We start from the raw sequence: 12,492 nt of genomic DNA on the forward strand, positions 1-12,492 counted from the left end.
TTAACCCGGCCTCACTCAGTGGTTTGGGGTCTTTATGGATTCAGACATTTTGGACCTGATACAAAGGGGCTCATAAAAAATCTACTCGACCAGACACCCGTGAATTTATCTCTTTAAAAAGGAGCCTGATCCAAAAGAGACCTGAAGACTCAATAATGCAAAAGAAATGTTGGCATTTGTATATATCATAAGCATCATATCAATGTTTCTAAAGTGACGTAGCATATGAGCTGACTTAGACAACTTCAGACCACTATTCGAGGCCGACAAACAATATAAACATAATTTTTTGGCGAGTTATAGCTGTGTTTCCAACTGCTTTTTAGCCACAAAACGTGGTTGCTTTTTGGTGACCCATATTGTCATGAACAGTGGTTGATTATTACCGAGACATTGCTGCGTTTTCAGCCTCTGTAGTGTCACGATTAGCTGTTGTTTTCTTACGTAGACATAGTTGTATTTACAGTGGAGACCTTGCTGACACAATTGGGGATTTTAAGCCAAAACATGATCTTCTCCAAACCATGACCAAGTGATTTTAGTGCCTGAATATATTCACAAGTTAACCCTTTGAAACCTGAAGCAACATCACTTCTCTCGTGCTGCTTTCGGACGCCTTTCGCAAGTATCTAAACCTTTGAACCCTGAGTTAATTGGTGCAATTTCTTTCACCCATCGATCCTGGGTTTCTGTTTATTCTGTTATCTTGACGACTTTATTTTAGAGTCTTCTGTTTGTGTCCCATGTTTCATGTTATTCATTCATGTGTAATCTGTTTCCTGTTTTATTTTGTAGATTCTCTCCTCATGCGTCGTGTCTGGCATCACTTCCTGTCTTTGTGTGTTTTCCCGCCTGTTTTCTGTCACACCTGTCTCATTAGTCCTTCCCTGTTCCCAGAGTCATCCCTTCACACCTGTTCTGTATTAGTCTTGTTTGCTAGTGTTCCCCTCCACACCATTGTTGTTAGCCAATCCCCATCTCCCTCCTTTTGCCCGTGTCCACCTACTCCAGCTGTGTCTTGTTCTTGTGATTAGTTTTCTGTGTATATATACCTGTGTGTTTGCCTTTGTTCTTTGTCAGTTTGTGTTGATCCTGTGTTCATTATTCAATCAGCTACATTCAAGCTTGCTTTTTGTTAGAGACTCAGACTGTTGGTCTGCATTTAGGTCCTATCAAATCTGTATCTGTGGTTTGCAGAAATGCACAAAGCCAACATTTCTGCTGGTGACTGGGTTGGATAATCACGTCTCATAGACGTGTTCAGGTATTGATCATATTGACAAAAACCTGAGACTGATAAATAACTTGCTTTGTCCAACAAACAGTTCAAAATCCAAAGGTCTTCAACTTACACTGATAAAGGACAGAAAAAAAGGGGGGTATGAGCTGGTTTCAGAAAATATTTACCACTGTTATACTTGACAACTGAGCTATTTCCGAACAAACCGAGCCACCAGGACGGTTTAAAAATTCAAAATTTTGCACAAGAGCTTCTCAACTACTTAAAACAACTTCAAATTCAAGAACAAATTGCAATTGTGCAGTTGAAACATGTAGAGCCAGAGCAACTGACATTAGGGCCGACACTGGCCTGAGCTCAGAACGAGACCTACAGCAGCTCCTTCTTCATATCATGTACATGTGCTAAGAATAGAGCCTCCATATAAGGAACTGTGAGAGTCAGTAGGCATAAACTTGGGGGATGCCATACTGTTATTGTGCAGTGGATTGATGTCTCACTTCCTGTTGGTGGTCATGTGACTGCGAGGGTTTACCCCAGGCTTTGCAGCAGTGGAACAGAAAGGAATGGAAATAAACACACCCACACACAAACTCTTGATCAACTCATGACCGGCATGACAAGGCGGCCAAGTGATCTTCACGCCATTCCCATGGCAACGTGGTGATAGCGAGCAAGGCCACAGACTCAGCGTGCTTGTTGTCACTGGTCTCAGGGCAGGACGTGACAAGGTCACTGCGCTTCATGCACTAATCTGGAAACAAGCATACAGTTAATGATAAAGCCGACATGTATCCTGTCTCCAGGATGTAAACATGTTTTTCTCTGATGTTTGCTTTACCCCTTGTCTCCCTGACCCCTTTTTCTTTATTTGTGAACACACACTCAGGAAGGAAGATTTTTCGAGTAGATCTTTGACCCAAGAGGATCATCTATAGACCAAAATTTACTTTCTATATGTTTCCGCTCAGCTCAAATCCTAAAACCATACGGATAGAAACTAATGGAGCACATGCATCAAGCCTCAACATACATTAGCACCCAGCAGTATTCAGTTTCAGAGAGACAGATGTCTGCGATGGGCTCAAGGGGGGGAAGGCGTTCCTTTCCAGCCACAATCACACACAGTTGTGCCTCTAAATATAAACTGGCACCAGATCTGGACAAATCACGGCCCATGGTTGGCACAGTATTTGGATGCAACATGATATCCTGCATGCTTCTACGCTGTGATTGCATGTGAACGAGTGACACATGGGGTTGGATTTGTCCAAAAAAATTTGAGCTCTGTTTCTGGTGTTGTGCCCCGTGTGGCATTTCAGGCTCCCCTCAATAAGACAACAGGTGCAGGGATGTGGTAGCTTGTGTCTGTCCACAGTCGCTCATTTGTCACTCCCCCAATCTCGGGCTGCACAGCCTGCTGTTGCCTTTGGAACAAAGATCTGGGGATGGGTTTCAACTGGGAAACACCCTTAATGGAATGGCATCCTATTTTCTCTGGGGGTCCAACCGGAATCCTAGTTTGTCTAAAAACATGGTGGCATCTGTGGCTATGAGTGATATGAACCAGATGGTTTTGTGTCAATGATGTAGTGATGGGGGGTGGGGTTATTTGAATACTGTTAAGGCTTCAAGTGCAACAAACAATCTTTTGGTATTATAGTTATCTTTTTTCACTTCATTGAGGAAACATTAAGTCTTTAAAATGTACAAAAAGTTAAATAAAGAGGTAAACTCTACCAAAAACATATAATTTAATTTAAAGAACCTTCACGGGCAACCTATTTGTCACGGTTCGCACATAGGAATTATTAGTGTGTGACACATCAAAAGCCCTGATTGGCAGCCAGTGTGAGGGATGATTATATTTAAAAAGAGAAAGCTGTAATTGGGACAATGAATGGCTTTATTGTATAGAGCAAATTACAAGAAAGCACCAGCGAAGACGACCTACCACTGAAAGAAAACAAAAGAAAAATGTCAGCAAAAAGTATCATGAAAGCTACCTGTCTTTTTCTTATTTTTATTGTCTTATGTTGTGATAAGAGCGATAACACACATTATAGAAGATAAAAATACAGATATAAATACAGGTGTGTCTTGAAATTTTGGGGCCCAAAAAATTTGAAAACCACTAGTGTAGAAAACAACGCTGCAGACGGACACTGCTGCCCTGCGAACCATCTTAGGCTGGGACCAGTGAAGCAGCAAGGCAAAGCTCTGCTCCTGCTGCTGCTGCTGTTGGATGCAGAGTCCTCCACCTTCCACCAGAGCTCCAACTTCAAGCCGGATCTGGGTATGTGCGCTGTTGTCCGATACAGAGGCATCAGTTTTTAAACTTGGACTGTTTCATAACAGGTTAAAAAAATCCTTGTAGTCATGTAAAATCGTAGTCCACTTCCCTGTTTTGGTACAGTTGTTCTTCACACATGATGTGGTCCGTACCAGAGTGCACATGAACCCTACTCTACACCACCTTTTCAAGTGAACTCGGGCAGAGATCGGCATATTGTGCCCGGGTACTTTACACTGTGTTCACACCAATAAAACGATTTGGACTTTGGAATAATGTGCACTTGGATCCATGCCTGGTCCTTGATGTGAAAGCCTCGCAAATTGCTTGTTTTGTCAAACAATCCAAAACTCAATAACATTCAATCTGCAATGAAATGATTTTGGAGAAACCAACAAACACTAAATCATTTGTCAAAACTGTGGTCATTTTTTTTCTGTTGACAGACTAATTGATCAATTAACTAATCCTTTCCACAATGTTTGTAGCGGCCAATTTTGTGTTGAGCTTCCAACTCTGGGTCAAGTATAAAAAGTAGCAGTGGAAGGTGCTGATGAATGATTTCAGTGAAACTGCGTAATTAAATTTCATCCAAGCGCTCACAGTGAAACAAATTGAAGACCGAGCCAGTTTGCTAATTGTGTCAATTGTGTTAACACTGAACTTCGCCTGCTGGAGGAGAACCTTGGCAGGGAAATGCAGAGTTTTCAAACCACTGGAACAATCTATACGTCTCTCTCCGTCTCCTGAGTTCAGCAGAAGCGGTGGTGTTGAAGTTCGGACAACTGGATGCTTTACTCACATACACGCGCACACACACACACACACACACACACACACACACACGCACACACACACACACACACACACACACGGTCATTAAAAATACATTAATCAAAGAGATAAAACAGTATAAGCTGTGAGGAAACCTTGAAGACAGAATAGGTCCAGTGGGCAAACAAGGGTAGTAGAGAATAAAACACGAGCGAGCTTTTGATATTCACCTCGCATACTGTAATTTACAGGCATTAGGGCACACATGGCTATTTATATTAAGCTCATAATAAACTGCATTTTTGAAGGGATGAGAAAAAGAAACCACGATTCAATTTAAACAAAGAAGAAACAACACTTTTATCCCACAAGCTTTGCCCTTCATTCATGCCCAAAGTTTTTAACCTGCCTTCACATTTAATAGAAGCCCTGGCTAAATGTTCCAGTGGCATTTTCAGGCCATTTACTACCTCGACCGCTTGGCTGGGTTCTGCCCGAGCAACCGAACAACAGTTTCACTTTCCAGAGCAGCCGCAACCTCAATCTGAGGAAAGGAACAGTGTCGGCTTACACACACACTCCCTCACTTTGGGTTAAGTAAGTAGGCCGGCCAACTTACAGTTCACTACAGGCAAAGGCAGGGAGGAAGGGCTCTCACCTGTGCCAGGGTTCAGTGCTAACAGAGTAGCGTAGGACCTAATTTAGCCATGCTGACGGTCTCAAGAGTTTCCATACTGACAGCCAGGACAAGCCTTGGGCAGTGTGGCCAAACCACAGTCTCTCTCAGAAGGGGTGAATCAGACGGCAGTGTCCTCCCTGTGTGTATGTGTGCGAGTAGGTGCTCAGTGCACTCCATGGCCGACACTCACAAGGGCGTGGAAGGGAAAAGAGAAGTGAGGTTTGGAATATTACCACGAGTGGGCTGGGAGAAGTAAAGAAAGCATGAAATAGAAAGACCAAAAACACTGGAAACTAAATGAGAGGAAACTTAATGATGAAAAATGTGAATTCAACTTTTCCCTGTCTTGTCATGTTATCAAATGACAAAGAGACTAGTGCAAAGTTGGAAGTGTTTTATTGATTCAAAAAGACACTCTGCAGTTTGCTTTCATTGACCGATAGCTAAAAGCTAGGTTTGCAGTTTGAAAGATTGGGACTACCTGCACACCTAAACTGGCTACTTTTGAGCAACACTGTCCTGCTAAGATAGTGATTTTGGATGCATTTCACACCTCAGCTCTTGTCATATTTCATAGTGACAATTGTGGTTGCTGTTACTGACCCTTTGCTAAGCCCCACCCCTTTTTGATGGTCCAACAAGCTGCCCAGAGTAAGCATGGAGCCCACACTGTAACTGCACTCCCTGATGAAATATTATCATATTTTTGGAAAACGGAAACAGTGATTGCAGAGAGAAGCAGACAGAGGGGTCTACAGTCTGTGTTTGAAGGATACATCCAGGATGTCAAACTGACTCAGCAGCAACAACAGGTTAAAAAGACAAAGATAGTTAGAAGCTAAAGCCGAACTATAGGCTACAGATCACAGTGTAAAAGTGAACCACCACATCACTGCTGATCGCCACACAAGACAATGAATATAAAGGGAAACTTTGCTGATATTGAACCAGCTGTGTGGCATCGCAGTGTGTGCAGATGAGTGTGTTTGGCTTTGCCCTCTGTCTGGGACCTCCGGGGGAAGTCACACACCGTTCATCTGCGCACACTGTGATGACACAGAGCTGGCTGAATATCAGCAAAGTTTCCCTGCTTCCCTTCACTGGTTCCTGTACAGCAGGGTCAGTCCCTTTTTCACTGTTATAATCATTAAAAAGCAAAAGCAGCATGTGTATACATTCAGTAGGCTATATCTTCAGTAGCTAGCTAGCTAACCCTACACTTTTCAGGGCTTGATTTTGGTTTTGGAACAGGGAAGAAATGTATATCTTTTTCCAACCTCTCCAGGTAAAGAGTATCATTAATACACGACATGATTTCATTAGAGTCAACGGAGCACAGCTGTGTTGCTGTCGGACGCTGGTCTGAGTCGGCCCGATGCTACATCTGTCTGCGTCCGGGGGTGGGACTTAGCGATGGATCAATTGTTGGTTTGTTTGCAGCAACACATTTTATGAAGTTTCTTTATTTTGACAAAATTAATTCCACAGGGGTCACCCTCTAGAACAGGCATCACCAAATGGCAAACTGCAGTCCGGACCTTAACCAAGTGACGGTTCTGTCCCGAGCTGCGACCACTTTGTGATAGATGACTGAGATTAAATAATAATCTTCATGGAGCATTGGTATTTTATTCCAACTGTCGAAGCCAACTGAGCCGATCAAACCAATTGTTTACCGTGCGTGGACAGATAGCTAGAGAGAACGACAGTGTAAGAGAGAAGTGAGAGAGATGACAGCATGAAGCAACTAACCTGCTAGTTTCTGGCTACAGACTGCACTGCAAAATCTGACGAGTTGATCTTACTTTTAAAAAATCTGGAAAAAAACAACTGCCTTAAAATAGGTAAGAAAATATAACTATTATATAGATAAAAAATAAACCTAACAGTTGCTGACTTTATTTGATAGATGTAAGGGTAGGCTATGGGATGCAATTTAGACATTATGAGGTTCGGACTACTGCTGGGAGGAAATTTTAGTAACTTGACCTCATTGAATTTTACCCGTCCTCCAGAGGCTAAGTTTCTCAGTGTGATGGTGCTGCAATGTGTTGAAGGGTTTTAATTTGAAGGTCTTTTATTTCCTTTACAGCTCATCCTGTGACTACAGTACATAATTGAATCTGACTGAGATGGAGAGGCCCCAGTGGAAGGAAACTGGATCATCAGGTAATAGAAAGACTGCTAGGGTAATCAGGAGACCTGTAATGCATCACACATACACCCACGCACACACTCACACACACACTAACAAGTAAAATACATGCATGTAAAAGAGCCTAAGATAGAGAACAGAAACCTCTGTAGCCTGTAGCTCCAGTAAGCTAATGCACTTGACCCGAGAATGTGCAGGTCGTGACGGATTAGCCAAGAAACACTCACTCAGAACAGACCGGGGGGGTGGGAGGGAGACAGAGAAGGGTTTCTGAGGAGAGACAGAGACGGATGGAGGAGAGGAGAGAGATATGCGAGCAGTAAGGGGAGAGGTAGGGTGAGAAATTGTGGGAATAACGTATGAATGGCAGCGGGTAAGACGTGACTGGTCGTGTGTGCGGAGGGAGGCAAAGACAAATAGGGAGAAGACTGATGTAGACAGCAGAACGAGAGATAGACACCTGGGTTTCACTTTGAATTCCAGTGGTAACTCTCACCTGTTATCTCTGCATGTCTCTATCTCGGTTTCGTCTCTGTCTTTTTGAACTTGACTGGGTGGCATTGAGAGCCTGCCTCCCTCGTGTCCCGTCCTGCCTGCTGTTTACCCAATCACTGTTCATTAACCTGCAGACTGAGAGGCGAGGCACGGCACGGACTGGACTGGGACTGGCCGTTGCCACCGATACCTAGATAAGCAGAGGTAATCCTTGGATTCTGCACAATCAGCAATAACCCTGCAGGAAGTTTGTTTTTACATGTTTGGAATGCTGGATGGGTGAGGTTACAGGCATCAGGAGAACACAGTGTCCGATTGGTTAATACACATAAGGAAGTGTGCTTGATTAACTTTCAGTTACATGGATTTTGCCTGGTTTTGTCTTCTGGACTTTATTAAGTTGCAGCCACACTGTAGCTACAGTATCAAGTGGTCAGAAGAAGTCAAAAAGAGAAACTGGAGCCTGAAATCTTACATCACTATATTTCATATTTCGTGATTGAGTATCTTTTAACTTGCTGTGGGCTAACTGTGTAGTGTGAAGATTCGTACGGCCTGGTGCCAGACAATATTGCCTATACATAAAAGTAATATTTGGAATAAATGGACTTGCACTTGTATAGCGTCTCTCGAGTCATCTGACCACTCAAAGCCCTTTTAACACTACAAGTTGCATACCCATTCACACAAACATTCACACACTGGTGGCCGAGGCTACTATATAAAGTGCCACCTGCTACTTAGCTTTTAACACACTCACACACCGATGGAACAGCCATCTGGAGCAATTTGGGGTTCAGTATCTTGCTCGATAAGGATACCTCGACATGCAGACTGGAGGAGTTGAGAATCGAACCGCTGGTCTTGCGATTAGTGGACCCACAAAACACTTTATTTATCTCATTATTTTGAAATCTCCTATAAACAACTGCTAAAATACTATTTAATAACCTACTGTTATAATAAAGTTAATAAAGTATTGCTAAAAAAAGAAATAACCACTGGTGCTTTTATTCTGAAGCACCTGGCTCATCTCGGGCAGGAAGTGTTGATATTTTTGCCATGAACTTGAAGCATCCGATCAACAGTTAGTGTAAAGTTTATCATTAGAACGGCATCATTAAACGTGGATGAAGATTTATTCACTGTGAGCGGGAAACAAACCAACAGCTTTCCAGTTCATATATTAATATTTTCAAGTTGCACTGGTGCTCCATGGTTGCAATTTGCAACTAAATGGTCATGGTCCGGAGCCCTGCAGATACAATAACACACGCCTCGTCTGCTCACACTATTGCTCAGGAGGGAGTGGTCTGGATGAGCAAGGTGAGTGTGTGTGAGGAATCATCTTTTCGTGAGTCTGTGAGAGAGAAATGGCCATAGGAGAGAGCGAGAGAACCAAAATGCCAAACGAGTCTCATGCCAATGGCGTAAAAAAAAAACTGCCAATTTAATCTCAGTGTTCACAATATAGTCATTTTATACATCCCACATGGAACAAGCTGCGATACATCAAGTATAATCGACATATCGCCCACCCCTAGTGCGGCTTATTTGTTGCTCATTCTCAATGCTCCCAGGTCAAACCTGTCTAGGACTTAGAGGTACCTTGTGGAGCTTTTGACCACTAGCAGCGCTATGGACCGATTATAGTACTGGGTTCTTTTGTTTTCTTTTCTTTTTGTACAAGGATGCACATGTACTACGGCATTGCGGTACGCATTCCTGCCAGTTTCACACTACTCTGCTAACTGACAGTTGGTGCCCAATAACACAGGCGGTAAAGAAGAAGCTAACAAACATGGAGGAAGGATACGCTCTCAATGCAAGCCTCAAGAATGCTGTATTTCAGTGAGTGTCCGAGAAAACTCCAAAAGGCACCTTTATGTTCCCAATAAGACTCAAACAAAGTTCTTGTTGGTTTAAGAGCATCTGAGCATCTATATTTGGTACAACCAATAGTGGGAGCGTAAGAAATATTAAAAGTGAAACACAGCAGTTTTAAAAAGTGACTTGAGCTACAACTGACATGTGAGCATGTAATTATTGCTCCAGAAAGCAAACAGGATATGATTTCTTTTAAGGTGTCAATATAACATATTTAATATTCACTTAGTTTTACTATTTAAGCAAGGGAAAAGTCAGAGGTCCTCTTTTCCTTGGCTTGTTCCTACACATCCGAGGATGACAGAGGAATTCACCTCACACAGTTTCGCATTCCTTTTCATCACATGCTCCTGATAACATATGTCCTTCAGCCATTCAACAGTGCAAGCTGCTCTGTGCTCAATATCCACACGTGCAGAAAACACAACCCCTGCCCTCTCTGAACAAGACACACAGCAGGAGTATAAAATAAGTACTGTGTGATTTATCAAACGGTGAACAAAGGCAGCAGAGGCTTAGCTGGAAATGTAATGAAAAAGGAAAAAAAACCTTGAGCAGCCTCTCTGTTCAAGGCTCAGAGTGAGGCAGAGCTGCCAAAGATCCAGGAGCGCAAGGGCTCAAAAAGTTTTCATCGACTCTCCTTCCCATCCTGTTTCGGGTGGAGGAGACCTTGAGCTGAACAGAAACATGAGGGCTGTCCAGCCGAGCAGAGAGAAGAGAGGCAAAGAAAACAAGACAGACGGATAGAAAGCAACAGTGAACGTCTGTCTGCTGCCACATACGTCTCCAGATAACAGGCAGCAGTGTAAACAGAGGAAGCAAAGAAGGGATATATATACTCTGTTTGTTTAATATACTGTATGTAATTATATATGATGATCACCACCAGCAGAAGTCACAAGAGGAGTCAGGGATGAATGTAACAGAGGAAAGATATAGATGCATAGAAGACAATAACTCTACAATAAAAAATAGATGCTTAAACATGCTGTGACCTCTTCAGAATTCAATAGGGAAACAATGACAGACACTTCATGAACTCCGAGCGCGTCTTCCTCGGCCTTCATGCTCCTACATGCAGAAGCTGTCACTGGGAGGAACTCTCCACTTCAATACAAAGAACACAAGCCCAGAGAGGAACAGTGCTTCGCCTCTTCTCCGCACGCTCCATATAAATATATGGCATCAATGTAGCAAAGCCTCTAACTTTAGAGTGATCACTGTATTGATCAACTACAGCACACGTTTGACTGCTTGTTACGCTGGTGTTCTGAATCTGTTTCTTCACTCAGCGTAAATCATTATGAATAGGAGGCTTTCAGTTTGAGATGTGCTGTGTGACAAAACTCTGTCTTGATGTATGCATGTCAGTGTCCAGTTAACATCTCCTTCAAGTGATTCAAATGTGCCTGGCTTATGAGATTTCACGCCAGAAGACGTGATCTGGCAATAGCCTACTATGTGGAGCTGTTTGAATGCATGAAACAAGCCCCACACTCGAGCCACGGACGAGGCTAATTTGAATGAATCCATGGGAGAACAGGATGCAACTTGAGAGATGGTTAACATTGTTTTTAGTTATTTCAGTGATTGTGTCTTATGCACAGTGCTCTGTAAAAAGTCAATCAAAGACGCATTTATAGAATGAATTTCAAATTATTTGAGTGATAAATGTCATCATACTTTTCATTTACATTCATCTCCCTGTTAGTGATCATTTAACTTTATCTTTCGAAGCACTTTAAAAAGTCCGTTTCAACATGAGCGCTACGAATGCATCGTTCATCACCCCTCTGACATTTAATCATCATGATGATTCAGACTTTACCGTGACGATGGTTTGCAGAGATGTGATGAATTAGTGGTAGGGACGCCAGAGATATCCACAGCCGCGCATAACGACAGCTGCTCTGGCATCGTGAAGAACCTCGTCGATGTGACATGATCGGTGAAATTGCACTTGCTTTGATTTTCTTGTCATTTTTAGGTCGAATGACTGGTGGAGGAGCACGAGCATCGATATGCAATGTTTAAGGATGTTTTTACATTCATTTATGGTGAAGTGTGGGTGTGGAAATGAGGCTTGTGCCACAATGATTGAGATTGAGATGACCGAGACAAAAACAATCTCATCTCTCTCTAGAGTATTTTTTAGATCTTCCTATCAGTTTTTATCAAACTATGCCTCCTTTTCTGGTGCCAACAATCTCACAAGTCTCCTCCAACCACTCTGCACACTATCCTCCTGTCTCTCCGACTCCCTGAATGTGTCCCAGTCACCTCACAGTCACACTGCTAACTTTCCTGAGCCGTGGAAATGTCCCACAAACGGCTGAACTGTGCTCATTCATCCTAAATTTAGCCCACTCTCCTGATCCCTTCACAACGGCTGTGGGAAACACTGCATACTTTCCCCCCTCTGCTCCCAACTCAGTGAGGACCTGGCCCGGGCCGTCCTGTCAAGTGCCCGATTGTAACTCACAAGAAAAGTTCCTGTGTTTGGCGTGTAGGTGTCCTTCCTCTGCCTCCCAGACAGGGCTAAAAAGTATGTTTCCCACTCTCCTCACCCTCTCACAAACATAAATAAAATAAAACAGTCCTTTATCCTCGACCTGAAACAATGGGCTCCCTCATCCAGCTGAGTTACTGTATGTCCACACAGAACACCTCAAGGACAAAGAGGCTGATCGAGTGGCCTGGCTATTCAGCAATTTATCCTCGAGGATGGCATACCGATAATACCTTGTGGTCTAGACATATGTTTCCATCAGACGGCCCACTTAGAGGTTAGAGATTCCCAATTCAGTGACCTTCCTTTTAAGCGCTTTGACCACAGCTACTGTATAATTTTCTGCGCTGAATATAAGATGCCGTGTGCTGACAGCCTGCTGCTAGCATCCGTGAAGCTATTTCCGAAAGGACTGGATATCGACCTTGAGACTGACTCTGTGAGCAAACCAGACTAATAT

The 12,492-nt window shown here is 43.1% G+C and overlaps 1 protein-coding gene across 7 annotated transcripts in view; it reads right to left on the reverse strand.

Annotated features, from left to right (window-relative positions):
• sh3pxd2aa (SH3 and PX domains 2Aa) overlaps positions 1-12,492 on the reverse strand; it is a 140,720-nt gene that overhangs the window by 100,440 nt on the left and 27,788 nt on the right. The gene's annotated exons all lie outside the window — the stretch shown is intronic.

Source organism: Epinephelus lanceolatus, chromosome 3, assembly GCF_041903045.1.
Source record: "Epinephelus lanceolatus isolate andai-2023 chromosome 3, ASM4190304v1, whole genome shotgun sequence".
In the NCBI taxonomy this organism is placed as follows: Eukaryota; Metazoa; Chordata; class Actinopteri; order Perciformes; family Serranidae; genus Epinephelus; species Epinephelus lanceolatus.